The sequence below is a fragment of the Oryctolagus cuniculus genome, chromosome 12, assembly GCF_964237555.1.
Source record: "Oryctolagus cuniculus chromosome 12, mOryCun1.1, whole genome shotgun sequence".
Lineage (NCBI taxonomy): Eukaryota > Metazoa > Chordata > Mammalia > Lagomorpha > Leporidae > Oryctolagus > Oryctolagus cuniculus.
The window spans coordinates 19,133,121-19,160,899 of record NC_091443.1 but is presented as its reverse complement, the minus strand read 5'-3'; the positions used below and the strand labels follow the sequence as shown (position 1 = coordinate 19,160,899).

Genomic DNA, 27,779 nt, shown 5'->3' with positions numbered 1-27,779 from the left:
TTTAAAAATAGGTTGTTTGTAAACAATACTGTCTCTCAGTTTCACCAAAAATCTTACGAAATCCAACAGACGGCTGCAGAGAAATAAATGACAGAGACCTGCACCACCAGGCAAGCCTGAGCTCAATGTCTTCTCCTTTAAGACGAGAGTGTTAGTCCGGACATTTTAGCCAGCAAAATTCTACAATAAAGCAAAAAACAGCCTCAAAAAACAGAGGAGGAATCTAGATATATTTTCTAGCTGATGATTTTTAATTAGTCAGTTACAATTATGACCTAGTTTAAGGAAACTCAATACTTAAGGCTTTGAACGCACAAAATGGAGAGATAGGAAATGATTATCCACGTTTAGAAAGCAAATGGCTCATGCCTTGATTCTTTTAAATGTCCATGATACAATTAAATATGATGTTTTAAAGATTTATTTTATTTAATTGAAAGGCAGAGTTACAGGATGGAAGAGAGAGAGAGAGGGAGAGGGAGAGGGGGGGGGAGAGAGAGAGAGAGAGAGAGAGAGAGAGAGAGAGAGAGTCTTCCATTTGCTAGTTCACTCCTCAAATGACTAAAACTCCCAGGTCTGGGCCAGGTCAAAGCCGGGAACCCGGAACTCCACCCTGATCTCCCACATGGGTGATAGGCATCCAAGCACTTGGGACATCTTTTACTGTTTCCCAGCTACATTAGCAGTGATATGGATTGGAAGTGGAGTAGCCAGGGCTCAACCCAACACTCATGTGGGATGCCCATATCACAGGCAGTGGCTGTGCCATAATGCCAGTCCCTAAAATATGATGTAACTTTGAAAATATCATCTACAAAATTGTAATAGTGCAGCTATTTCATAGCCGAAGAAACCCCGTTTAATAGACAGCAATGTGGCTCCGTATTATGGACATCTTCCTGACAGTAAGCAACCCTCACCCATCCAGGTTCACTGAGGGATAGGAAAGCCTTAGAAGAGGTGGGTATGAGTAACTTATAGGCCTACGAGTCTCCGTTGCTGAAAGCCACTGTTTGAGATTTACGAAGGATTATTTTATTAGGGTGTAATATGGGGGACTACTGCACAATCACCTCTAATCTATAAACACAAATAGTCATTACTTGAACACAAATACCCTGGAATATTTGCATATCCAGATTGTTTGGCCCTAGAGCTTCATTAGAGTATAATTGCCTTATTTCATTTTATTACTTGGCCTTCCAGTTGCCCACCAATAAATAAAAGAGCAATGAGACCACTCTCCACGATGTAATGAGGAGGCGATTTTTAACCTTATCTTGACACACTTTTTTTAACTTTTATTTAATAAATACAAATTTCCAAAGTACAGCTTTTGTATTATAGCAGCTTTTCCCCCCCATAGCCTCTCCCACCCACAACCATACCATCTCCCACTCCCTCTCCCATCCCATTCTTCAAGATTCATTTTCAATTATCTTTATATACAGAAGTATATACTAAGTAAAGTATATAATATATATATATAGAGTATACTAAGTAAAGATTTCAACAGTTTGCACCCACACCAAAACACAAAGTATAAAATACTGTTTGAGTACTAGTTATACCATTAATTCACATTATACAACACATTAAGGACAGAGATCCTACATGGGGAATAAGTGCACAGTGACTCCTGTTGTTGACTTAACAATTTGACACTCTTATTTATGGCATCAGTAATCACCGGAGCCTCTTGTCATGAGTTGCCAAGGCTATGGAAGCCTTTTGAGTTCGCCAACTCCGATCTTATTTAGACAAGGTCATAGTCAAAGTGGAAGTTCTCTCCTCCCCTCAGAGAAAGGTGTCTCCTCTGATGGCCCGTTCTTTCCACTGGGATCTCACTCACAGAGATCTTTCATTTAGGTCATTTTTTTTTTAACCAGAGTGTCTTGGCTTTCCATGCCTGAAATACTCTCATGGGCTTTTTAGCCAGATCTGAATGCCTTAAGGGCTGATTCTGAGGCCAGAGTGCTGTTTAGGACATCTGCCATTCTACGAGTCTGCTGTTGACACAGTTTTAATCTCAGTTGCAACCACCCTTTCTTTCCACACTTAGCTCTCAACATAGTTGGTGAAGGTGCCCGAATGGAAAATCAAGTGCTGTAAGATTAACCAGCACTTACACAATTGCTTCACTTATAGCTTTTAGCTATGTGGAGTACTAACAGTCTTCCAAACAATGATGGCCATATTTCATAAGACTTTTGTTCCCAGTCTAACATCTTTGGAATCAGAATTTGTCTCAGAGCTAACAGTGCCTTATGACCATTGTTTACTACATGGCAATTGTGGGGGTGTTGTCATGGCCGGGAGTGTGAATGTCACTGGAATTCCCAGGCATTACTGGGTATCTTCAATCCCTTAGAGTTTCCATCAGATCTGGCTAAAAAGCCCATGAGAGTATTTCAGGCATGGAAAGTCAAGACACTCTGGCAAAAAAAAAAAAAAAAAAAAAAACCACAAAAACCTAAATGAAAGATCGCTGTGAGTGAGATCCCAGTGAATGGAAAGAACAGGGCCATCAAAGAAGGAGGTACCTTTCTCTGAAGGGAGGAGAGAACTTCCACTTTGACTATGACCCTGTCTGAATAAGATTGAAATCGGCGAACTCAAAAGACTTCCATAGCCTTGGCAACTCATGACTAGAGCCTAGGGAGATTACTGACGCCATAAACAAGATTGTCAAATTGTTAAGTCAATAACAGGAGTCACTGTGTACTTACTCCTCATGTAGGATGTCTGTCCTTAATGTGTTGTCCAATGTGAATTAATGCTATAACTAGTACTGAAACAGTATTTTACACTTTGTGTTTCTGTGTGGGTGCAAACTGATGAAATCTTTACTTAATATATATTAAATTGATCTTCTGTATATAAAGATAATTGAAAATGAATCTTGATGTGAATGGAATGGGAGAGGGAGCGGGAGATGGGAGGAGTGCGCGTGGGAGGGAAGTTATGGGGGGGAGCCATTGTAATCCATAAACTGTACTTTGGAAATTTATATTTACTAAATAAAAGTTTAAAAAAAAAAACACTTAAGGACTATCTGAGGGGAGAGTCAGAACCTTGGCTGTTGTTTGAAGGCCTTCCATTGACACCTACCAGGTGTTTGACCAAACCTTAGTCAAGCTTCTGAACCTTCTAGGCCCATCCATGTACCTCCCTGTAAAACCCAGTTACAGTAGGAAATCTCCATAGTGAGTTATGCAAAAACACCTCTACTCTCCACATGTGATTGACCTTGACATCTGACCGGATGCCTCACCTCCCACTAAACCACAGGTGTCTGGTTACCAAGGGCCATCCTCAGCAGGAATCCCGCTGGGTCAGTTTAGCCACAACCCTCTTCTATTCCTCATGCTCCCCTTGGTAGTTTTCATCCACTGACCCTCACTGTGCTCCTTGGCTAAAAATTCAGACTTGCCATGATGTGTTGTGAATGGAGCCTAACCCCACACGAAGGTCTCTTTCCCCTGTTACAACGATCTCAGGTAAAATCTGGTTCTACTTCTTTACCTACTGTTTAGCTTTTGTTTTTCTTTGACAATATCCTCTGGCAAGATAAAAAAAAAATGCCAACACGATGGGGAGGGGGGAATGGGCAGCCTTGTGGTATAGCAAGTTAAGTTCTTCTTGTGAAGCCAGCATCCCACATCAGAGCCCTGGTTTGAGCCCCGCTTCCCATCCAGCTCCCTGCTAATGTGCCTGGGAAAGCCGTGGAAGATGGCCCAGTGCCTGGGCTCCTGTCCCCTCACATGGGAGACCTGGATGGAGTTCTGGATCCCTGGCTTCACCTGGCCTACCCCTGGCTACTGCAGCCATGTGGAGAGTAAACAAGTGTATGGAATGCTTCTCTCTCTGTCTCCCCCTTTCTCCATCTGTCGCTCTGTCAAATCACTAAATAAATAAATCGCTTTTTAAAAGTTGTCAACATCATGTATTGCACTGGAGATGACAGTGGAGCATTCCTTAAGAAATGGCACACAATCATCCCTCTTGACCACCCAGAGGCTGTCATAGCATGGAAAGATGGATGCCAAATACGGATGATTTGGGCATTTAATCTCTTACATTTACACAAAAGAGATAAAGGCTAATGTTTTATGTCTAAGTGAGCTCCAAAGAGCTCTTTCAATAAACATAACATGTTCTAAAAAATGAAAAGTGTGGGTCATTTTTCCTTAGAGCTACATAAGACATCAGAGTGCATTTTAAGATCTTATGCTCGATGATATGCAGTGGGTTTCAGCTGGGAGGCCACATGCAGTGAGTTGGCAGTGGCTGCCAAGGGATAAGCTGCAGGCACCGTGAGACCATCCAGGCTCCATGCAAAAGGGAACAGTCGTCTGCAAGTACTGGGGGGAGACTCAGGAGCCTCTGTCACTTTCCCTCCAGTTCAGCCTCTCCCCTCAAAATAGTGTTCTTTTTTTCTTTGAAAGGCAGAGTTACAGAGGGGAAGAAGCAGAGAGAGAGGGGTCTTCCAGCTGCTGGTTCACTTCCAAGATGGCTGCAACCACCAGACCTGTGCAGATGGAAAGCCAGGAGCCAGGAGCTTCCTCCGGGGTCCCATGCAGGTACAGGAGCCCAAGGACTTGGGCTGTCTTCTACTGCTCTCCTAGGACATAGCAGAGAGCTGTATTGAAATTGAAGCATCTGGGACTTGAACTGGTGCCCATATGGGATGCTGACACTGCAGGCAGTGGCTTTATCTGCTACCCCACAGCACCAGCCCTTCCTCTATCTCTTAAACCCTCACTAGAAATTGGAAATATGAATGGTTTTGAACCCTTTCTTTAAAGAGGGGGGGTAAATTGAGCTTTTGAAAAAGTGTGTGCAAAGCTTATTTGCTTTTTTTCCAGAAAATAACACCCAAGCTCTTCAGCCATGATCAGCCCCCCGCTTGCAAATTTGATGTCCCTCATACCTGTTTGTCAGGTAAAACACTGCACGGGATAGACTTACTCTAGGGTATGTGCGTGCTCATGGATTACAGTCCATATTCATTTCCTCTTGATGTGTAGCAAATTACCCAGGCATAGCTCTCTGCCCTCTTGCAGTTCTGGTGGTTAGAAGCCTAGAGTTGCTTGGCAAGACTGCATTCCTCCTGGAGACCTCAGAGGGGAAGGTTTTCCTTGCCTTTCTGTAGGCTAGAAGTTGTCCCTCTTCCTTGGCTCATGACCCATGTCACTCCTGCTTTCATCCTCCTATCTCCTCTGACTCTGAGCCTCCTGCCTCCCTCTTCTGCAGACATTGTAACTGAATCGGACCCACCCCGAAAACCCAGGACCATCTCTCCTCTGCAAGATCCTGAATCTATTCACACTGCAGAGCCTGCACTGCCATGGCGACTCATTTATAGTTCTGAGCATCCTCCACAGACTGCGGAAATGGACTGTGTCTGTGTTTTCCCACTGTACTTCCAGTGACTGGCATATAACAGACACTAGATAAATGTTGGTGAAATAAATGAATACAATTTTTTGTTGTCCCATGTGAAAGCAGATAGCAACATCCTCCCACAGTTTACCAACTAGAACTGAGGAGTCTGAATACTGATCTTCCAAAAGTGTTCCCCATGGCATATGGGCAATACTGCACGTACAGTGGGCACCTCCCATTGCTAGGCCTTCCCCCATCTCGCTTTCCCGCCCAGCAGCTCTGGATGCACTTGGCCTTCGCCTTAAACACTCCCCTTTCCTGGCTGCCAGACCCCACATTCTCCAAGGTGGCCTCCCACCTCTCCAACTCTTCCTTCTTGGGCCACTTCCCTGGCATGACCCCTCCCCCTCCCCCACAAACATTAGAATGCATGAGGCCGTGGTCCAAGGCCCTTCTCTTTGCTAACCTCACTCACTGCCCTTCGTGGTCTCATCCTCGCCTGTGGCCTTAGCATTATTTATGTGCTGATGAGTTCCCGTCTCCACCTGTGACTTTTCCAGCCTGATAAACTCATCAGTGCACCGGGTACCAGTCTCCCCCTTCCTTGGCGGGGCTGGTGCCAAACACTGAGAGTCCTCAGTTTCCAAAGGAGAATCTGCCCCTCCCCCAAAGCAGGCAGCAAAAGGAATCAGGACTGGGCCTTCAAACGTGAGGACAGCAGTGCTCCTCTTACAAGTCTAAGGGAAGGGTGAGGGCCAAGTGTAGCTATACTTTCAGGAGCGGTCATTCGAGCTCCGTAGCTGCAGTGTGGGCAAGTGTTTCCACTTCATCAGTGTGCAAGCTGAGAGCTCTGTTTATCTACAATTGTAGTTTTGAGTGCTACAGGGACTGGAGATGAATGAAACTCTAGAGGAGAGAAGGTCGTAAGTCAAATGGGACCCTCACCAGAGGCAGAGCAACAGGTGGGGACTGCACAGGAACCCACAGCAATGACAGCCAGAGACCTGGGAAGCCTCAGGGGGTGAAGCAGACTCTTCCCTACTCATCTGTGTAAGCACTGTAGTCCTGAAGGACCCCAGAAAGGAAGCTCCAGGAAGAAAGACAGACAATTCTGGCAACAGGAAGGAGTAGGGTTCTATCCCAGATGGGTAAAATCTAATACATGAATGTGGAAAACACTAGAATTTTCCAGAGGCTTTTTGTAAGCTTGATCATGATCTCTACAGGGCTAACATTTTAATGAATGTCAGTAAGTCAGAGCTAAGAAACCCTACGGACAGGCACGTTGCTGTTCTTGGCTCTTGGAGAAAACCTGGCTCCTCTGGTCTCCTCGGTCGTTTTTCAGCTGGGTACCTGCTCATGGCAACTAAAATCCAATGTGACATGTCCTCATTCCTTCCCAGGAAGAATGCAAAAATGTGTGATTTGTGAAACATATTTCTTCACTTAGATCAGTGGTTCCCAACAGGGACAGTTTTGCCTCTCAGGGGACATTTAGCTCCGTTTGGAGACAGTCACAGTGGAGTGGGACAGGGCGACTGGCATCTAGCAAGTAGAGGCCAGAGATGCAGCTACGTATCCTAGAATGCACAGGACAGAATCCACAGGTAGAATAAATACCCTGCCCATCTGGTCATTAATGCTGAGCCAGAAAGACCCTAACTTACACCAACAGGGACTCAAAGCACTTCTCTGCTATGGCTCTGGCATTATGGATGCGAGAAGAAGAGGAGAAATGATTTGTGATATTGAACCAAAGCAGTTGGCTCATCTTGCAAACAATTCTAATGCAGGACAGTCTTAGCACCCATTTCATGCTTTATTTCATGCTGATCCCACGTCATGGAGGATTCAACTTGACTCTTCCCTGTCACGTGTTTTCACCTCTGCTGCAACCCCTTCAGATGGCAAGCACTCCCTTCAGATGGTTAGAGGCCTTTGCCTGCAATAGATTAAAAAGCCTCAAGTACAGATTCCTTTGGAAGTTCAATATCACAAAAGTTATAAGGCCATTTACAAGGATTAGTGTAAAAGGCCTTTTATGGTTACTATGAAATAAATTATATGTTCAGTGCAGAATCCCTGCCCTAAGTGCTTAGACATATGCTGCTAGGTCTAATAAAATAAGACGTGAAGGACTGTCTCAGTGTGGCAGGAACAACCAGGTCCCACTGGGCAAAAATTCACAAGGGAGATTATTTCAAAAAGAAGGCCCAGGCAGAACCAAGCTATTCCTGCGGCTACAGACACAAGAGCCTGGAGAGCAAAGGGGACCACAGCGTCACTCATTTTGTAACTGAAGTTAATGTGGACGGAGTCACTGAACAGGAGGGGAGGCCCCCAGGGGTGGCTACCCAAGCCATTGACTCAATATCCAACCTTGTACAGGAGCAGCTCAGCTCTGGGCCTCTGATTCACCTTCTGTCACCACAAATTCAGATTCTAAAAAACTGCTAGAAACACAATGGTGTTTGGTCCCTGATAACAATGTCTGAAGCCCTGAAAACATTGTTCTGAAGCAACACACCTGGGAGCAGGTGGTGCATGCTGCCACAGAGCAGGGGAGTGGGCCTGAGGGGATGGGTGCTGACCAGGGCTGGGGTCGCACTTGCCGAGTGTCTCAGTTTAGCAGCTGGGGCTGCTGTGGCGAAGCACCACGGAGAGGCTGGAACCACAGAAATGGATTGTTTCACGCATCTGGAAGCTAGACGTCCAAAGCCAAGATGTTGGTGCAGTTGGTTCTTCAGCAGAGTGTGAAGAATCCGCTCCACGCTTTCCTTAGCTCCTGGCTTTGTTCATAACCTTTGGTGCTCTTTGACTCTTGGAAGCGTCATCCCAACCTCTGCCTCCTCCTGCCTGGGGATTTTACCTGTGTGTGGGGGGAGGGGTGTGTTTGTGTGTGTGTGGGAGGGGTACGTGTGTGTGTGTCCCCGAACTTTCCCCTTTTCTCTTAGGCATATACTCTGCTCCATCCAGGATGGCCTCATCATCATTATTTCTACAAAAACACTCCTTCAAAGTATGGTCATATTCTAAGGTGCTGGGGGTAGGACTTCAACACGTGATCAACCTGTAACAAGGGGCTGGCAAGGAAGGAAGGGCTCTGGGCTTCCAGCATTCAGCTTATGTAGATGTGTAGTGTGCTGTTAACGTCAAACACCTCCAGCCAGAGGACATCTAAGGTGTGTCACAGTCCTTGATTCCGAGGTCTCCTGGTGACCCCTTGCTGCTAAAGCAATGGCCCACTTTTCTGTCCTACCTCAACTGCCTTCACTTGAGCCACTCTGAAGATGGCTCTCTCCACTGTGTAGAGCCAAGCCATCAACTCAGTGCATTCTTTAATACATTCAATACACCTGAGAGGTTGGCCTGATTATTGAACTATCAGCTACTCTAGTCTTCCATCTTATAAAAAATAAAAATAAAACAAAATTATAAATGCATTATAAATAATCTCTTCCTAAAATTGGCTGTCATTCAACAACTAGTTGAGTTCTCTGTTTCAGGAGGTGGGGAGAATTATCCCAGCAGCTGTGGAGGGAAGAAGCCAGGCATGGTGCTTCTTCTTACCAAACTTGCTGTGAGATGTACTGTTGAAAAATGTAGCAAGAAGACATCAGGATGTTTTTTACACCCAAGTATTCTAAGAGATGTAAGTTAGGGCTTTAGAGTTCCCAGCACAGTCAAGTTCACCCCCACCACTGCCAGAAGTGTTGTGCCCAGTGGTGAGGAGTGAAGTAGGCATTTAGGTCTACAATGGGTTGTATGTGGCATCATGCCAGGGAGTGCCAATCACAAATGGTATCCTTAATGACTGCCACACAAAATTCAACACTGCAGCTCCGTCTTATCATCCTTCCAACATCCAGGCCTTGCAGTGTCACTTCATCCAAAGTGCATTCCTGGCCGGCGCCACGCCTCAGTAGGCTAATCCTCCACCTGCAGTGCTGGTACTCCGGGTTCTAGTCCCAGCTGGAGCTCCGTATTCTGTCCTGGTTGCTCCTCTTTCAGTCCAGCTCTCTGCTATGGCCTAGGAAGGCAGTGGAGGATGCCCCAAGTCCGTAGGCCCTGCACCTGCATGGGAGACCAGGTGGAAGCACCTGGCTCCTGGCTTCAGATCGGCGCAGCACGCTGGCCGTGGTGACCATTTGTGGTGTGAACCACCAGAAGGAAGACCTTTCTCTCTGTCTCTCTCTCTCTCACTGTCTAACTCTGCCTGTCAAAACAAACAAACAAACAAAGTGTGTTCCTGCCAACGTCCATTTCTCCAAAGACTCTTCCTTAGCTTCTGTAGTCACCACCTGGACTCACACTCTACATCAGCAGTTCCCACCTCAAGCTTGAGCATCACCACAAGCCATCAAGAGTGTCACTTTTCATTTATCTTAATAAAGTGTCAGCGCTTCAAACAATCATTTTCCTACATTAGTATGGGTATCCTCTTAGTGCTTCTCTGCCACTCATCTATATCCCAGCAAGTGTGATTCCCTAACCTCAATCCATGAGGAGTTTCCCTGTGGGTTAAAGGAAGACACATTGCTCCCCACTGCCACCAGGGGTCATTTCCTGAGGCACAAAGCTGTTGTTCAAGACTTCAGGAGTTCCTGCCTCAAGCAAATGAGTACCTAGCACAGATTAGCCCAGCCTCGGCCCATCTCCTCCCTACCTGCCTTGTCAACCTCATCTTCTGCTACTCCCCTTCCCTTCTTGCATTCCAGCCAAATGGGTCTACTGGTTTCATTTAATTGCATATGTATTTAGCATATGTGTGAGCACATGTGCGCACAAACACACACACACACACACACACACACACACACCTCTTCACTTTTCCATTGCCATGCCTCTATTATGGTTTAGATGATACACAAAAACTGCTCTTGGACTGGAAAACACAAGCTTACCCATCATCTGGGTCCCTTGGCCTCAAATGGCTTATGTTGATTTCCTTGATTCACCTAAGCCTAGGTCATTCCCGTAGGAGCTGCCTTGTAAGACTGTGTCCTGCCGTCTGTCTTTCCCCTTGGGGGGGGGGGGGTTGGGGGGAAGGAGCATTAAGATTCCACTTTGGTTTCCAAGTCCTTTCTCCTGGGCTTTGATCTTGGCAGGATGGTGTCTGAGTTAGGATGTGTGGAACAAACTTCCCAGCACTGATCCTTAGGTACACCCACTTCAGCATTAAGCCAGAACAGAGAATCATTGCATGCTCTGGTCTGTTTCTTCTTTTCATGAACTTTCCCTGTTAACCCAACATAGTGCCATTAGTGATTTTTCAGAACTTTTTGTGGGATATAATTTACCCTACCAGCTCCGTCTCAGCATCTCAGCATTGCTAGAAAGACTGCCACAATACCATGCTGGTATCATTTACTCTGGAACACAGGACCTGCACTGGCCCTCACTTTTCCCTATTGTGCCACAAACCACTTCCCCTGTGAGATTCCCTGTCGTGTGCACGGTTCATGAGACAGGTGTGTGCTGGACAGGTCCTCTTCACCCAGGCTGCGATCAAGGCTCAGAAACCTGGCCTGACCGTGGCTCCCTTAGCACAGTAGCATGGCTGGATCATTTGCTACCCGGGGGAATTTGAAGTGTTTAATCATTCTGATATATAGCACACAGTGTCTTCAAAAAGTTCTTGGAAGATGTCTAGTTGGGAAAACTATGTATGAATTTCAGTGGGTTCTTTTGCACCAAAATAAACTTATCTTTCAATTTTACTTTTCCATAAAATTCTTTAAGTCCCCTCACAAATGCCCAACAAGTCTCTATTATGATTGTGATTATGGAAACTTAGTCACACTGATTGTTTCCTTGGTGACTCCATTCATCCTCTTCAAAACAGAGATTATAATTGTCACTTCATGTCATCTGATTAGAGTGTTTGGCAGCTTAATATTCACTGAGCACACCAAGAGTCTCAGATGAAAGCCTCTCTATGAAGGGAAAAATGATGATATTCTTCAGAGAAGCAGTTAGCTATGAATTCATATGAAATATTTGTTTTCCTAATACCTTATTAATAAAACTAGTGCCAAATATGTAAGCTTTCTAAATGCTTCAGTTCATTATTCTAAGTGCCTCTTTATCAAATGGAAACATCTGTGTTGCAACCAGTTTGATTCAGTGCTTGTCACAATGGCAGTGGTATTTGTCAGGGCTACAGATAAATTTCTTTCCATGTTTGCATAGATTTGAGATGCTCCACAATTAATTGAAGAGGGAAGAAGCTCCCTTAGCAACAAAATAAAATAGCAGTCCGCAAAAGAGGAGGCTTTATCTGTCAGGTTCCTGATGACCCACTGACTCTTCTGCTCCTTACTTGACATCTAAGGACACATCACTGATTCTCCACCCAAACACCAATTCCTAAGCTGAGATCTAGTTTAAAATCGGATTTGGCTATGGCTGCAAAGGTCCTTTGGAGAAATGCTAGATGGCCATGAAGCTTGACTCTGCTGTAGGTAACTCTGGGTCCACACAGGGATGCCACCTGCCCTGATCAGCCCAGCCCCACACGCAGACAGGCCAAAAGACCCTCCAACAGTGCTCAGCACATAATGGAAACCCCACCAGCACTGGGAAGGAATGAAAAGGCTCACACAAGCCCACGCTCCCACACTTGAATAGTTCAGGACTGTATGTTTAGAAGCAGAGCCTTCAAGCAGGAAGAGGACAGCAAGACCCCGAGAGAAAGAACAGGAGGTGAGGAGGAAGGGCACTTCCACATTCAGCCCAGGGCTCCTGGGCGTCATGAGCCAGGCAAGCTGATAGACTATGGAGCAGAATCTTAAGTCATGAGACTTCATGCATGAAGATTCCTTTGGTTTTCCACATGCCCAGGTATGAGACTATTTGCCTACTGTAACAGGGGAAATTCTTTAAAATGAGGAATAGTGTGCCTGGGTTCCAAGACTGCAAAGACGGCAAATTAGATACCTCTCATGTCCTAGTTAGTCATGAGTGAAAATGAATCCCAGTGGAGGAAGGGCTTAGAAGCAGGAATTATAGAAAGGGAAGCAGGCTGAGTCCCTGGAGCCTGCAGCAAGGAAAAACAGAACACATGCAGAGGACCCAAGCCATGGGTGCTTCCTGGGGTCTCAAAACTGTGTATCATTTCCTATAATGAGCTGCATCTATGCCAACAAGTAACTTCAAAGGGAGCAGCCAGAATTGAAGGACAACAGTGGCTAATGCTTATGGGGTGCCTCCTATGCACCAGGTTTATGGAATAGGTACCATTAGCACTTCCACTTCACATGTGAGAATACCAAGGCACAGAGAGGTTGCTATCTCATCAAAGTCTTTATAACTGTCTAGAAGCAAGAGTCAGGAATGGATCCATGGTGCCAGAAATTAAATGCCAGAAACTAGGCATTTAATTACATTAATTCTTCCTCCATAAGTTAAAGAGTACATAGGATAAACTTTAGCTTTAACACCACCATTTACATAAATTCAAGGAAAATTAACAATTCTTGGGCTGATGCTGTGGCGTAGCAAGTAAAGCCAACGCCCGAAGTGCCAGCACCCAATATGAGCACCAGTTCGAGTCCTGGCTGCTCCACTTATGATCCAACACCCTGCTGTGGCCTGGGAAAGCAGTAGAAGATGGCCCAAATCCTTGGGCCCCTGCACCCGCATGGGAGACCCTGAAGAAGCTCCTGCCCCTGGCTTCAGATTGGTCCAGCTCCAGCTGTTGCAGCCATTTGGAGAGTGAACAAGTGGATGGAAGACCTTTCTCTCTCTCTCTATTTCTCTCTCTCTCTCTCTCTCTCTCTCTGCATCTCTGTACTCAAGTAAATAAATCAATCTTTTTTAAAAAATTCACTGACAAGTCACAATATATTAATTCAATCAACTTTGCACCCTCAAAATAAGAGTGATTTGCCCATATAATTAGTAATGAAAAGGCACTTTCATGATGAAGCAGATCTACTGCGCATATTAGAATGAAGCCTCAGGAAGCCTGGTGAGGAAGCATGAAGTGGTGAGTGAGTTCTTTGTAAATACAGCTCAGTACATCAGTACCCACTGTTAAATTCCAAATCACCTAGAGACAGGAGCAGTGTGTCTGCTGGGCTGTGCTTACAGGCAAATACTTGAAAGATACATGTTGGTTTGACTTGCATATCTAGTCCTGAGAGATTACCAAATATGTTTTAGCATCCTAGAAAAAATGAGACTCAATTAGAGGGAACATGCATGGCTAAAAAGGGTAAGTGAAACAAAATGCAAAGATGTTTTTCCCTGTTTTTTCCTGGTGAACATTTGCAGGCCTCTATCTTCAGGCATGGTGTGCATGCACATAGAAATAATTCAGACTGCTGCAGTAGTACACAAACAAAACAACCAAAAGTATTACTTGGCCAGCACTGTGGCTCACTTGGCTAATCCTCCGCCTGTGGCGCCAGCACTCCAGGTTCTAGTCCTGGTTGGGGAGCAGGGTACTAGTCCCAGTTGCTCCTCTTCCAGTCCAGCTCTCTGCTGTGGCCCAGGAGGGCAGTGGAGGATGGCCCAAGTCCTTGGGCCCTCAACCCACGTGGGAGACCAGGAGGAAGCACCTGGCTCCTGGCTTCATATCAGCGCAGCTCCGGCCATAGTGGCTATTAGGGGAGTGAACCAACAGAAGAAAGACCTTTCTCTCTGTCTCTCTCTCACTGTCTATAACTCTACCTGTCAAATAAAAATAAAAATAAAAAAGTATTACTGCAAACAAAACAAAACAACCAAAGTATTATCCAGAATAGATTTAAAATATCACAACTGGAGAAAACAAAAACTATGTCAATGGCATTTGACCGGATCCTACAAGGTCTATGTTTTAGAACTCATTGTGTTCTGTCACCTGCACCAACCCTGGTTTTTGAAGCAATCCATCAGCAGCTACATGGTGCACTCTGGCAATGAGCTTCCAAGATGGCCCCCAGTGATCTCCACCTGCTGGAGTTCATACATTGTTTAGCGTTGGTCTATATAATCAGTAGACTGTAGTAGAACTGATAGTAGGTCACTTCCAGGATCAGGTTATAGAGGACACTGTCTGGATCAGAGCATTCACTCGGGGGGAATCCAGCTGACACACTGTGCACAGCCTAGAGAGGGCCATGTGGCAGCAAACTGAAGTTGATGCCAGTGAATTTGAAAGCAGACTCTCTGGCCCAATCAAACCTTCAACTCTTCTGAGTGCAACCTCAAGAGAGACCTGGAGCCTGAACCACCCAATCAAGACACTTCCAGATTCTTGACTCTCAAATGGTATGAAATCCAAAATAATTGTTTTCAGAAGCTGCACATTTTGGCATAATTGGCTATGCAGTAGTAGGAAGCACATTCATTTGGCTGACACCTGACTGCTTCTTCTGGACCCCAGAAATCATTTCACCCAAAGTTAAGTCCAACGGACCAATCCTGCCACGGAATGCGAATGCCCACTCAGTCTTCTCAGTGTTACAGGCTCGAGTGTACAGAGCGAAATGAATCAGCGGTCACCCAGGATCATAATCCTTGTTCTTTCAGACACTTTCAGGTCAATCAAGGGCTTCTGAGGCACAGAGTCGGGCATCAGGACATGGTGAAGGGGCAGCACGGAGTGAGAGCTGGGAGAAGTCTTCTGACTGTGGCTGCAATGCACACTCCTGTGTACCCCTCATGCGTGACAGATCACGTGCTCACCTTCTGGACTCATCAGGACATATTTTATTAGAGTAATTTTTCAGCTTGACATATGGAAGTCAGGTAAATAATCCAACATTATTGGCTTTTTGCTTCCACTTCCACTTTTTATAGACCCTTTAATGTGATCTTGGCAATGCATGATCTTAAGCTTGTGAATAACTGAAGCAATAATAACTCAGCAACAGTGAACCCTGACTACTGATGATGGAAACAAGCTCCCTAAAGGATTTGAGCTAGGACACAGGGCTGGTAGTATGTGAAGGAAGAAGAAGGCTACAAACCCACAGGTGAATGTGCCCTATATGATAGGATAAAGAGGTCCCCATGCTCTAAAACTGTGATTCTCAACCTGTTGGGAGCTCCAGAATCCCCAGGGAGTTTTACTAAAGCAATGCGCTTGGGCTGACTCTCAAAACATTTGATCTAGCCTATCTAGAGTAGGTCTAATAATCTGCATTTCTAACAAATTCCCAGGTAATATTAACCGCTCACTAAGAACCACTTCTCTGCAGGTTAGATTTAGTCACAAACCCAAGCATGTTCAACAGCCAGACAGTAACATAAAAAACTTGTCTAACATTAGGGAGGGAAGAGACCATAGTAAGTTACAAAATGCATGCATAGTTTAGCAAGCTTTCAAAATAAAAGCATTATTTGACACACAGGGAGTGAAGGTAGATATTGGGGACCCTGCCTCCATTTTCTGCTATCAACATTCACTCCAATAGCGCCAAACACGTCCTTTAGAAGTCATAGGAATCCACATCATAATCAGGGTTCTACAAGTTGGATTCAGCCTCTTTTTCCTCTCTAGTCCCTTTTTTAGAGAAGTTCCCAATTACTAATTTTTTATGGCACTTTGCTCCCTGAAGTCCATCGGAAACAAACTGAAAATGACACTTGGGAAATAGTGACTCAAGTATCTTCTAGGGGCTCTCCAGATGTGCTCAATACTCCCCATTTCCCCCTTGGGACCACTCTGCATCCTTGTCCACTCTACGATGCTCCCAGAGGCTGATCTTTGGGGACTGAGTGAACTGGCTTCCCTTGTCTTCCATAGACTGGATGGAATTGGCCAATGTGAGGCAGTAGTAGGAAATCTGAGGTAGAAGGAGGGAGAGGTCACTCCCCTGGGCTATGGTTGCAGTGGTTGTGCTGTTCTGAGGACACATTCCCGTTAGGTGGCCCCTTCCTAGGCGTATTGGCTATTTTTTTCCTAGAGGCCATTCCTTCCCCTGTGGCTTCATGTCTAAGGGTGGGAATAGCCCCCTTCTTCAACATCCCTTGTTTTCCCTTAGTCCTGACCAAGCCTTTATAACTAATCCTTTTATTACACTCTATTCAATCATCCCTTTTGAGTGTGCCCTGTATTCCCAACCTGGACACTACCTGATTCACTGTACAAGATGTAGAAAAATTGCATTCCTTATTACTACTGGTAACAAAGCTATATTTGCTATTTTTCTTTCTTTTAAAAACATAATTTACTTATATAGAAATTAGAGAGAGAAAGAGAGAGATCTCATCCCACTTGTTTACTTCCCAAATTTCTACAAGGACTGGGTCAGTCAGGCCAAAGCCAGGAGTGGGGACACATGGGTGGCAGGGACTCAACTACTTGAGCTATCATCGCTGCCAGCCAGGGTGTGCATTAGCAGGAAGCCAAGATTCAGAGTGGAGCCAGGTTTAAACCCAGGCACTCTGATCTGAGATGTGGGTGTCTTAACACTGTGCCAAATGCCTACCTCCAGAGGCCAACTGAGCAGCATCAAAACATATAGAACAGGGAGCCAGTGATGTGGGATAGCAGGTAAAGCCGATGCCTGCAATGCCGACATCCCATATGGTCGCTGGTTCAAGTCCTGACTGCTCCACTTCTGATCCAGCTCTCTGCTATGGCATGGGAAAGCAGTAGAAGATGGCCCAAGTCCTTGGGCCCCTGCACCCATGTGGGGAGACCTGGAAGAAGCTCCTGGCTCCTGGCTCCGGCACAGCTCTGCCATGCGGCCAATTGAGGAGTGAACTAGTGGATGGAAGACACCTCTCTCTCTCTCTCTCTCTCTCTCTCTCTCTCTCTTTCTCTCTCTCTCTCTCTGCCTCTCCTTCTCTCTGAATTTCAAATAAATAAATAAATTTTTTAAAAAACCATATAGAACAGTGATAATCTGTCCCTTTTATAAAACCAACATCGAATGTTGCCCAGTTACAGAATTAGCATCTTTGTTCAAGTGCCTAGCAGCATTCCAATTTTGCAACCCAAGTTCATGTTGTTTAGTGGGAGCCATGAGAAGCACAGTGACATCTGACCCTATGGGACCTTCCCCCCAAAAGGCTCCTAATTGTTATTGGTACCAAGGCATACATCAGCCTCTGAAAGCCCCCAGTTAACAGACTTCCCCTGTAGTGCAGGGACCACAAAGCCAGGACCAAGTTGCACAGATCTGATACTTCAACAAAATTGTTCTGATTTCTCCAGTATGTCAGTGACACATTTGGGACAGGCATCAGCCCTTTAGTTCCACGGTTCTGGCAATAGAAAGTGCCACAGGTAACTAAAAACAGAACTTGATATTATCACAAATTTGTCTGCCGCTGGAATCAGGCTGCTGGGCTCTTGCTAGGAGTGACAGGTGAGTATCACGACTTAGCCCATCACATGAAAATACGAACTGTGCAGGGCCACCAGGCAAAGCCATCAGTAAGAGCTGGAAAATTGGGAGCTCACAGGTGTTGCATAATCCACAAGCATGTTTCCCTTGGCCTAAATAGTGTTTTAAATTGGTTGCTAATATTCAACATTTGAGAGATTTCAACATAAAAATTTGAATGTTCAGCTTTCATTGGAAACAACTTTCTCATAGCAGTGCATTGCTATACACAGAGGAGAACGCTTGACAAACCCTGATGGCAACATCAGTGGCTGTAAACTCATGTGAGGATGAGGATGATTCAGGGTTGCCCAGATCACCTACAGCATCTATCCATGACCATGCAGCTACTAGATTCAAAAGTACAAAGAATATACATTTGGTTCAGCCTCGAGTGTAACAAGCATATTCTTTGTAGTTTCAAAATTGCTGGGGAATGACTATGTCCAAGTGTACTGTCTTCTTCTTCTTCTTTTTTCTTTTTACTTTGAAAAATCTAGTTCTTGAATCAAAAAAACTGTATTCATGTTAAACTTAGAATGTTTAGCTTTCCATCAATAACAGTGCTCAGAACTTTGTAACAGTTAACATCCAATGCCATGTTTCAGAGAAAAAAGTTTAAATGTAGAACTCCATTTTTAAGAAATCCTTCTCAGGGGCCAGCGCTGTGGCACAGCAGGTTTACGCCCTGGCCTGAAGCACTGGCATCCCATATGGGTGCTGGTTTGGGTCCCGGCTGCTCCACTTCCAATCCAGCTCTCTGCTATGGCCTGGAATAGCAGTAGAAGATGGCCTAAGTCCTTGGGCCCCTGCACCCATGTGGGAGACCCGGAGGAAGCTCCTGGCTCCTGGCTTTGGATCAGCACAGCTCTGGCCATTGCGGCCAATTGGGGAGTGAACCATCGGATGGAAGACCTCTCTCTCTCTCTCTCTCTCTCTCTCTCTCTCCCTCTCCTCTCTTTGTGTAACTCTGACTTTCAAATAAATGTTTAAAAAAAGATGAAAGAATTTTAATAATTATTGTCAATGTAAAGGATAATAAGTTTCAAGAGTTTAAACATTGTAGTGCTTTGAAAACTTTTTAAATTTTGGAAGGACTCAGACTGGATAACAACTCCAATTAAACATAATACTCCTCCAACTTCCACATTATTAAATGCATTATTTCACCTTAGAATAGGAAAATTATAAAACAGAATTTCTAAATTACTTTATGTATGTAAATATACCATTTTCACTGTCGTGTGTGAGCAGAATTGTAAAATACAAAATTCTACATTCAAGGGACCAATGCTCTTTCATTGTTGATTCAAGAGTGCATCCCATTCTTTGTTTTCTATTCTTCTATTTCAAAATCATGACCAAAGACCAAGAGTCAACCTATTTATCCCAACTGAACAGCAGGTACGGTCCTACCCACAGCAGGTCCTTTAACAAGTACAGCCCTCAGAAAGCTGGGATGCCTATAAAAACATGATTTAGGAAGGCTTTAGAATTCCAGAGTGACTGGTAGGCCCAGGTCTCCAAAATCCAGTAGACTCTCTCATGGGCTACTGGTGTAAAAGAAGGCATGGCTAGCATGCAAACTTCAGTCACAGGTTTAACCTGCTGCGCCACAGCGCCAGCCCAGCATGCAAACTTCTCTTACTCCAACTGAGGTTAAACAGACAGACAACATTTATAGACGCTACATACTGAAGCTAACCTTTTGCTGCTTATTTCATACATACTGATAAAAGTTTTCTCACAAAGAAGACGCTCAAGCCAGTATTTTCTGATTTTAGTCACCCCCAAAATTAAGTCACTTCTTTCAAATCCATTGTTGGTAGACAATGTTTTCAACAAAGGAAAACCTTTCCCTAGGCTCTGCAGCTTGTACTTAGCATGATACAATTCCTCATTGTTTGCTCTTTCAAATCTAGAAAGAACTCAGGTCTGAGCACTATCTGTTTTTTTTCAGGTACCAAGCAACACAAAAGGACCCTTAAACAGGACTTTCTGACACAGGCATGAACGTCTGCTAGCCTTTGTAATATACCCTGTGCTCTTCTTTCAGACATGATAGATGAGAATTAGCAGTTAGGATAGGTTTTCAGTACAAATGTTAGGTAGGAAGTCAGAAATGAGCTTATGCGTGTGTGACAAAGGCCTAACGCATTGACATCCAGGTCCAGCATCCGCATCTCAAAGTCATCCCGATAACCTTCCAGGTGCAGCCTAGTATCTGCACTTCTAACATCCTGTCCTGCCTGGATCCTGAGAGGATCTCCCAGGGGCCCCTGCTCCTTCTACCCCATAACCTTCCAGGTGGGGGTCCCGCCCCTTCTACCTGATAACCTCCAGGCGCAGGCTTCTTCCTGTCTGATAACATCAGGGGGAAAACTCAGAAAGGAATTTTTTTGTATTTACATCAGGAGAAGAGGTGGGAAGACAAGACCCATCCCCTTAAAAACCCTGGCCTAAATGAAAACTGCGCTCAGCCCTCTGCCTCTCTGCTGAGCCGCCCACCTGGCCTGCCCAGGTGTATTCTCTCCACTCAACCATGTAACCCCGCTTTCCCCAAGTCTGAATGACTGGGCACTCTCTCTCAGGTTCTGTCTGGAGAGGTGCCCAACTGTTCTTACAGATGTCCCTTCCCTAATAAACCTTGCTATGTTGCTTTCCACTTACTCTCTGTCTCATGCCTGAATTCTTTCTTGCATGAAGACAAGAAGAACCCTTGCTTCTCCAGTAACACAAACAGAAATTTAAATCCGGATTTTTTTGGAGGGGGGAGGGCAAATTTTAAATAGTCAAATTTTACTTCACTTCAGGTTTCAAATCAAAACAAATGAATACCAACAACAACAAAAATGAAAGTCACTCAACTGGCAACACATCCCATATGCTAATGTTTTTAACCCAATAATCATAACCTACTGCCAGCAAGTATTTATATGTATCTGCTTGTTTTATTAAATAAGAACTGGTCAGTTATCTATAAAAGAGTAATTTCTAAGAATGGTACTTGGCACAGGGTCACCTTAATAATTCTGTAATAAATAGAAGCATTTAGAAAACACCAGCTCCTAAGCACTTTTTGTATCTTCAATTTCAATTAACACAGTATTTTTGCATGTTCCCTTTCCCCTAATAGATTCTAGGGTGTCTAGTCCAAGCTAACATGGCTGATTTATTAAAAAATAAATCCCTAAGCCACATGGTCATGGAATACTATGCTTGCCTTTTGTAGCATATGGAGAACAGTTCCAGGCCGGCCAAAAGCAGAAGAAAACTAGCCAAGTCAAAGTACTGTAAGTGAAGTTCATCTTCTGTACCTCAACTTCTTAAAATCAAAAGGCAACCACTCCCCTCCCCCAATGCAAAAACCCACCCCAAACACTGTAGTTTTGAGGAGAAGCAGGAAGGTTCTTAGAGCTGCAGGGGGCACTGTTGCTAGAGCCAGACTACAAAGGAAATGCCCTCCAGGGTTCAGGGCCTCCCACCCCTACCTTACTACCCCCAGCCCAGTAATATGTAAAAGCTCCTGGTAAAGTTGTTTCTTATGCTAATAAATGCAGACCACCTAGCGTGATAAAAACTAAAACTAGCAGCATTAGAGCAGGAAAGTGAAAATAGAAGCCTGCTGGAGTGATCTGAATGCCTACTTGGGAGGAAGGGAGCAACAGACAGAACCTTTGCCTTTTTTGTTGTGTTTGTAGCCTAGCAGGTGAATTAAACAGATTTACCCACATTAACAAAAATGTAACAAAGCTTCCCCAAGACACCAGAATACAGCTTGACCTTTCTTGTCAAAGGTCAGAGAGAAACTTCTTTCCTGTCCTGGAGTTGAATGAGTTCAAAGATTGGCAAAAAAGGAAAAAAGAAAGTGTTAGGGGTTGAAGGTGATATAGGCCCTCCCCCCCCCACCCCCCCCACCCCCCCCCCCCCCCCCCGCAATCAGGTAGATAGGATTAGAGTGATAAAATTCCAGAGGGAGACCACGCCCCCTGTCCCCTGCACGATCTCACACTGCTACCTGATTCCACCTGTATCCACCCACCTGCCTATTAGACTAGGTAACCACTCCCCTTTTAGAAGCGGGTAAGAGGCTGGGGAACCTGCTGGGTGGTCCCTACTCTCCCGTGCACCTCTTGGCGTTGGCGGTTCAACTTTCTGAACCCCCTCTCCCTTAAATAAAGCCCTCTTCACCCTGTACATAAATGTTAAACCCTACCATGTTGTCTGCTTCATTTGAGTTGGTATTTAGAATTCTTGTCTAAGTCAAGGCGAGGACCCCCGAAATATTAATTTTAGAATAATAGTAATTTTAGAATATAGTAAGATGATACCATATGGTGACCATGAAGGGACTTATTAATATTTGTTTAATCTGTTTAGAAACCGGCAACATGGTAATCGGCTTTAAAATGGCTTCACACAGCTTCTAAGTTCTGAAAATCTTTCTGCATCCCGCCCCTCTTCTCTCGCGTTCTCAGCTTCGCTCAGAAATGGGCTTTATTAGCCAACACAAGTCTAGCCCCTCAGCAAACTCGTGGGGTTTTGCTTCAGGTCAATGATTAAACTTCCACCTCTTGAATCTTCAAAGTGAACTCCAACAGCACAACTGATTATTCCTGTGCTAAAAAGCAGTTCGGCAACCTCAACTCCCTCAACATTGATCAAATGAGGCTGACGTAAATCTTCTGGGGCTTCAAACCTCTCTCCTCCAACTCTGATAACGTGTCCATCTGGGAGTGTATAAGATTCAACTAATACTGTGGTTTCTAAGGCCAGTTTCTGCTCTTGCTCAATATCATATCCAACGGAACACAATTTTTCTTTCATCACGTGAACAGTTTCAAACTCAGCAGAATGCTTGAAGGCATATCCTCGCAGCAGAAGCAACTTGATAAGCTTTCTGGTAATATCCCTCCCAGCAATACCCTGGTGAGCTAAGGGAGAGAAAACCCGGCAGGCACTGGGCAAATGTGAGTTACACTGCCTATTAGCCCACCTGACTCCAGAGTCCACCACTACACCAGTCCATAAACCTTGGGCATACAAAGTCAGAACTGCCTGGATGGCTACATACACCCCAGGAGACTGGTAAGTTTCGAACAGCTTTCTATACCTTAATGTTTATTGCAGCTCAATTCACAATAGCTAAGACCTGGAATCAACCTAAATGCCCATCAACGGTAGACTGGATGAAGAAATTATGGGACATGTACTCTATAGAATACTACACAGCAGTCAAAAACAATGAAATCTGGTCATTTGCAACAAAATGGAGGAATCTGGAAAACATCACGCTGAGTGAATTAAGTCAGTCCCAAAGGGACAAATATCATATGTTCTCCCTGATCGGTGACAACTAACCAAGCACAAAAAAGGAAACCTGTTGAAGTGAAAGGGACACTATGAGAAACAGTGACTTGATCAGCCCTTGTCCTGACTGTTGATGTACAATTTAATACTTTATCCCTTTTAGTATTTTTTTGTTCTAGTTAATACTATTGGTTGAACTCTGTAATTAATACACAATTATTCTTAGATGTTTAAATTTAACTGAAAAGTGATCGCTGTTAAATATAAGAGTGGGATTAAGAGAGGGAGGAGATGTACAATTTGGGACATGCTCAAGCTGACTTGCCCCAAATGGTGGAGTTAGAAATGTGCCAGAAGATTCCAATATAATCCCATCAAGGTGGCATGTACCAATGCCATCTCACTAGTCCAAGTGATCAATTTCAGTTCACAATTGATCACACTGATAGGTCTAAGAGTCAAAGGAATCACATAAACAAGACTAGTGTCTGCTAATACTAACTGATAGAATAAAAAAAAAAAAAGGAGGGGGAGAGAATGATCCAACATGGGAAGCGGGATATACAGCAGACTCATAGAATGGCAGATGTCCCAAACAGCACTCTGGCCTCAGAATCAGCCCTTACGACATTCGGATCTGGCTGAAGAGCCCATGAGAGTATTTCAGGCATGGAAAGCCAAGACACTCTGGCAAAAAAAAAAAAAAAAAAAAAAAAAAAACCTATATGAAAGATCTTTGGGAGTGAGATCCCAGTAGAAAGAATGGGCCATCAAAGAAGGAGGTACCTTTCTCTGAAGGGAGGAGAGAACTTCCACTTTAACTATGACCTTGTCTAAATAAGATCGAAATCGGCGAACTCAAAAGGCTTCCATAGCCTTGGCAACTCATGACTAGAGCCTAGGGAGATTACTGACGCCATAAACAAGAGTGTCAAATTGTTAAGTCAACAACAGGAGTCACTGTGCACTTATTCCTCATGTTGGATCTCTGTCCTTAATGTGTTGTCCAATGTGAATTAATGCTATAACTATTACTGAAAAAGTATTTTACACTTTATGTTCTGTGTGGGTGCAAACTGATGAAATCTTTACTTAATATATACTAAATCGATCTGTATATAAAGATAATTGAAAATGAATCTTGATGTGAATGGAATGGGAGAGGGAGTGGGAGATGGGAGGGGTACAGGTGGGAGGGAAGTTATGGGGGGGAGAAAGCCATTGTAATCCATAAACTGTACTTTGGAAAATTATATTTACTAAATAAAAGTTTTTAAAAAAAGTGAGTTACACCATCTCCAGAGTCCACCACTACACCAGTCAATAAACCTTGGGCATACAAAGTCAGAACTACCTGGATGGCTACATACACCCCTGGAGACTGGTAAGTTTTGAACATTACCTCTACAGTCTCTCTGTTTTCTGTTGGGTTCACAGGAGGTTCTGTAAGTAAGATTTTACAGTTTCTGGTGTCTATGTTAAGTTTCTCTGGTCCAAATGTATAGTCCCACACATGTTTCATCTCATCCCAATTCTGTGCTGGTATCCGTAAAATGGCAGCAGAGAAAATATTATTACCTCGGTTTTTTGTTTCACATGGAAGAATTTCCAAGTGGACAATGCAAAGAGAAAGGCAAGATTTAAAGGTTTAAAAGCAAGACTGATTGGAGTCAGAGAACTCCAGCCAGAGTGGCATGAAGTTATTCTCATGGTAAGACTGGACATTTTCAAGGAGGCACTTTTGACCTCGCTAAAGATTTGCACCTTCAGTTTCCACTGCTTCCACCCTGACTGCCTATTAGCCCACCTGACTCCTTAAAGTACTATGCATTTTCTATAGAGTAGTTAACTTCTAACGTCGAATGAAAGGTCACCAGAAAACTCACCAAACACTGGAGTAAGGGTGAAGGTTTATTGTCTGATGGGGGAACCTGGCAGGCTGTCTCCCCATGCTCCAGAGATCAGCAGCCTGTCCTGGGACAACAGGTCTTCTATAGCTTTGCAGAGGTAAGGAAGTGGAAGCAGCGAATCCCATTAGGGTGGGGTGGAGCTGACACTTGTGGTTGGGCCATTTGGTCACCTGACTACTAGTAAGCCAGGCTGGGCTTAGAACGAAGCTTATTGTACAAGATGACAATGGGGCCAAAGCCTAAGACAGCACTACAGATAAGACCATACCATTTTACTAACATTGAATGTAATTCACTTGCCTCGTCACCAACCATTAGAGCCTTGATTTCAATGTTTCCCACTTTGCTGGTTGATCTGATAATAGGTCTTCCAACCAAAGCTGGGAAGACATGTGCTGGAAAAGTAGAGCCTGCATATCCACACTTCACAAACCCAGTGCCCTTGTCACACACCACCACGTTCCTGCCCCGACTGTCCATCATCCACCCCTGGGAGAGCCACCGCTGTGACACAACCTACAGCTGCCACCACCCAGCTCTTGCCTCTTTCTCCTTCTCCTCCTCAGCCCCTCCTTTGCCCCAACTTTCTTTCCCCAACCAGAAATCGCCACCAGACCCATGCATCATTTTTCTATTGTTTTCTTTTTCATCATAAAAAAGATTTATTTAAAAGGTAGCATGGGGCAGGACACTGGGCAGCCCAACGCTAAAACAATGAATCACACAGACTACATGAAAACCATGGCTCCCTTCACACGTGGCAATAAATGTATCAGCTCCTGGGAGAGGTTTCCATGAAAATCAGGCTTGCTTCCTTGTAGGCCTGTCCCATTGACCTGGATGTACTAGGCCACAGTGAGAGATGAAACCACAAGTTGAAGCCAGAGCCTAACCAAGTGGTGAGAGGAAGAAGTGATGTTGGCTTTCCTGAGCTTCCCTAGAAGGGTGGGCAGTGCCATGTGCTGCCCATTCTTTGGTGGACAGATCTAACAGAAGGCATTCAATTCAGGCTGAGGCTGAACCATTCTAGGAACCTTCCTTCACCTCTGTTATTTCTCTGTCGCTCACTTTTCACACTTTCAAACACAAATGCACATACACACAGCCACAACTCGCCTTAACGACATGGACTAACAGACATTCATAGAGCAAAAAAAAAAAAAAAAAAAAAAAAAAAAAAAAATCACTTGCTAGGGCAGGAAGCATTTGATCCCTCAATTCTAGCCTTCCTGAGCCTACCCAGACCCAAGTGAACACCCCCAGGGTCTGCTCAACATACACCACAACTTCAGTTTTAAATGCCAACAGCGATCACTACCATTTATTTTGCTAGACACATCATTATGTTCTAGACTTGTGTATGCCACTTTATTGAAATATCTCCACTGGATTCTTTTGGTAATTCTTAGAGGTAAGCACCATTATTATCTCAGTTTTAAGGATAAGGACACCCGCTCAAGGTCATCCAGACAATAGATGGTAGAGGCAGGACTCAAAGCTGATTCTTCTAACTAGAGTGTCTGAACACATTAAACTGGTTTTCCCAGTGATTATTATGTCTACTTCCAAAAATTAATTAAAAATAAAGTTAAAGCAAATGGGAAGTATGCCACTATAAAGATGAAAAGGAAAATAAAAAAGGAAGAAGGAGGGGGGTTGGGAGTGAGTGAGGGAGAGTAAGGTGGAAAGTATCATTAGGCTCTTAAAATTATATATATGAATAGCACAAAATGTGTTCCCTTTATAGAAAAATTTTAAAAAGAAAATAGACTTAAAAGACAAGTTTATTTTTGTTCCTTTTTTGTTTTTGAAACCAAATATTTAATATTTTAATTCAATTGTTTTAAGACAACTTTAAACAAATGCCAACTGGAAGACCAAGCCCAGGAACTTTTGGAGGAAATAACCTTCCAAATAACAGGAAGAGCAAGGTGATCTTCTTACTGCTGGCCACAAAGATGACACCAGTCCGTGTGACCCAGATGACCCAGTGTTCACCACATCATCAATTTTCACAGTGCCCTGGGCAGTTCCAGTTGCTGGGGTCAGAGCACTGACTGAAACCAGCAGAGCCTGGACCGCCAGTTCCTCCAAAATGTTGGCAATACCACCCTTACAGACATCAATGCCTGTAGTGTTCTTGCCCTGGGCCAATTTTTTTTTTTTTAAATTCATGCATAAGAGGAATATTCGAAAAGCTCATGGAAATGTATATTATGAAAAAATTGCATGGATATCATTTCTTGCACCAAACTTGCCACTTAATTCCATTTTCCCATGGACTTTGTAAAGTGCCCTCCTACGTACAGACAGAAACTGAGGCACAAAGAGGTGAGTCATTTTTCTCAACATCACGTTATGTTAAGCGCAATAAGCCACACATAGAAAAACAACCACTGTGTGTTCTCCCTCACATGTGGGAGCTAACAAAAAGCCAAATGATCAGTGTGAACATGGAATAGTGATTACTACGCCTGGGAAGCAGGGGTGGGTGGGGGATAGAGGGAGGTTGAATAACGGGCCAAAGGGATAAGTTCCCAGCGTTCCGCAGCACAGTGGGTTGACTACAGTTCACAGTAACCTCTATTCATTTTCTGAGCCAAGAGAAGACAGGAGTTCCAAGGCTCCAATCATAAATAAATGACAAAGGGGAAACATTAATTACCCTGATTTGAGTACTACATATTGTATACATGCATTGAAATGTCACACTGGATCCCATAAATATACACAATTAATGGCCATAAAATTTTTTTAATGTTTTCTTAAAAATATGATAAATAAAAAGTATTGAAAAATTCAAAAGGAACTCGAGCATTACAGAAAAACAAAACAAAGACTCAAC

The 27,779-nt window shown here is 44.1% G+C and overlaps 1 protein-coding gene and 1 pseudogene across 1 annotated transcript in view; one reads left to right on the top strand and one right to left on the bottom strand.

The window, feature by feature from the left end:
• Positions 1–27,779, bottom strand: part of SLC35F4 (solute carrier family 35 member F4) — a 263,339-nt gene that overhangs the window by 70,673 nt on the left and 164,887 nt on the right. The window lies entirely within an intron of this gene.
• LOC138844575 (BAG family molecular chaperone regulator 1-like) overlaps positions 25,613–27,779 on the top strand; it is a 47,676-nt pseudogene continuing 45,509 nt past the window's right edge.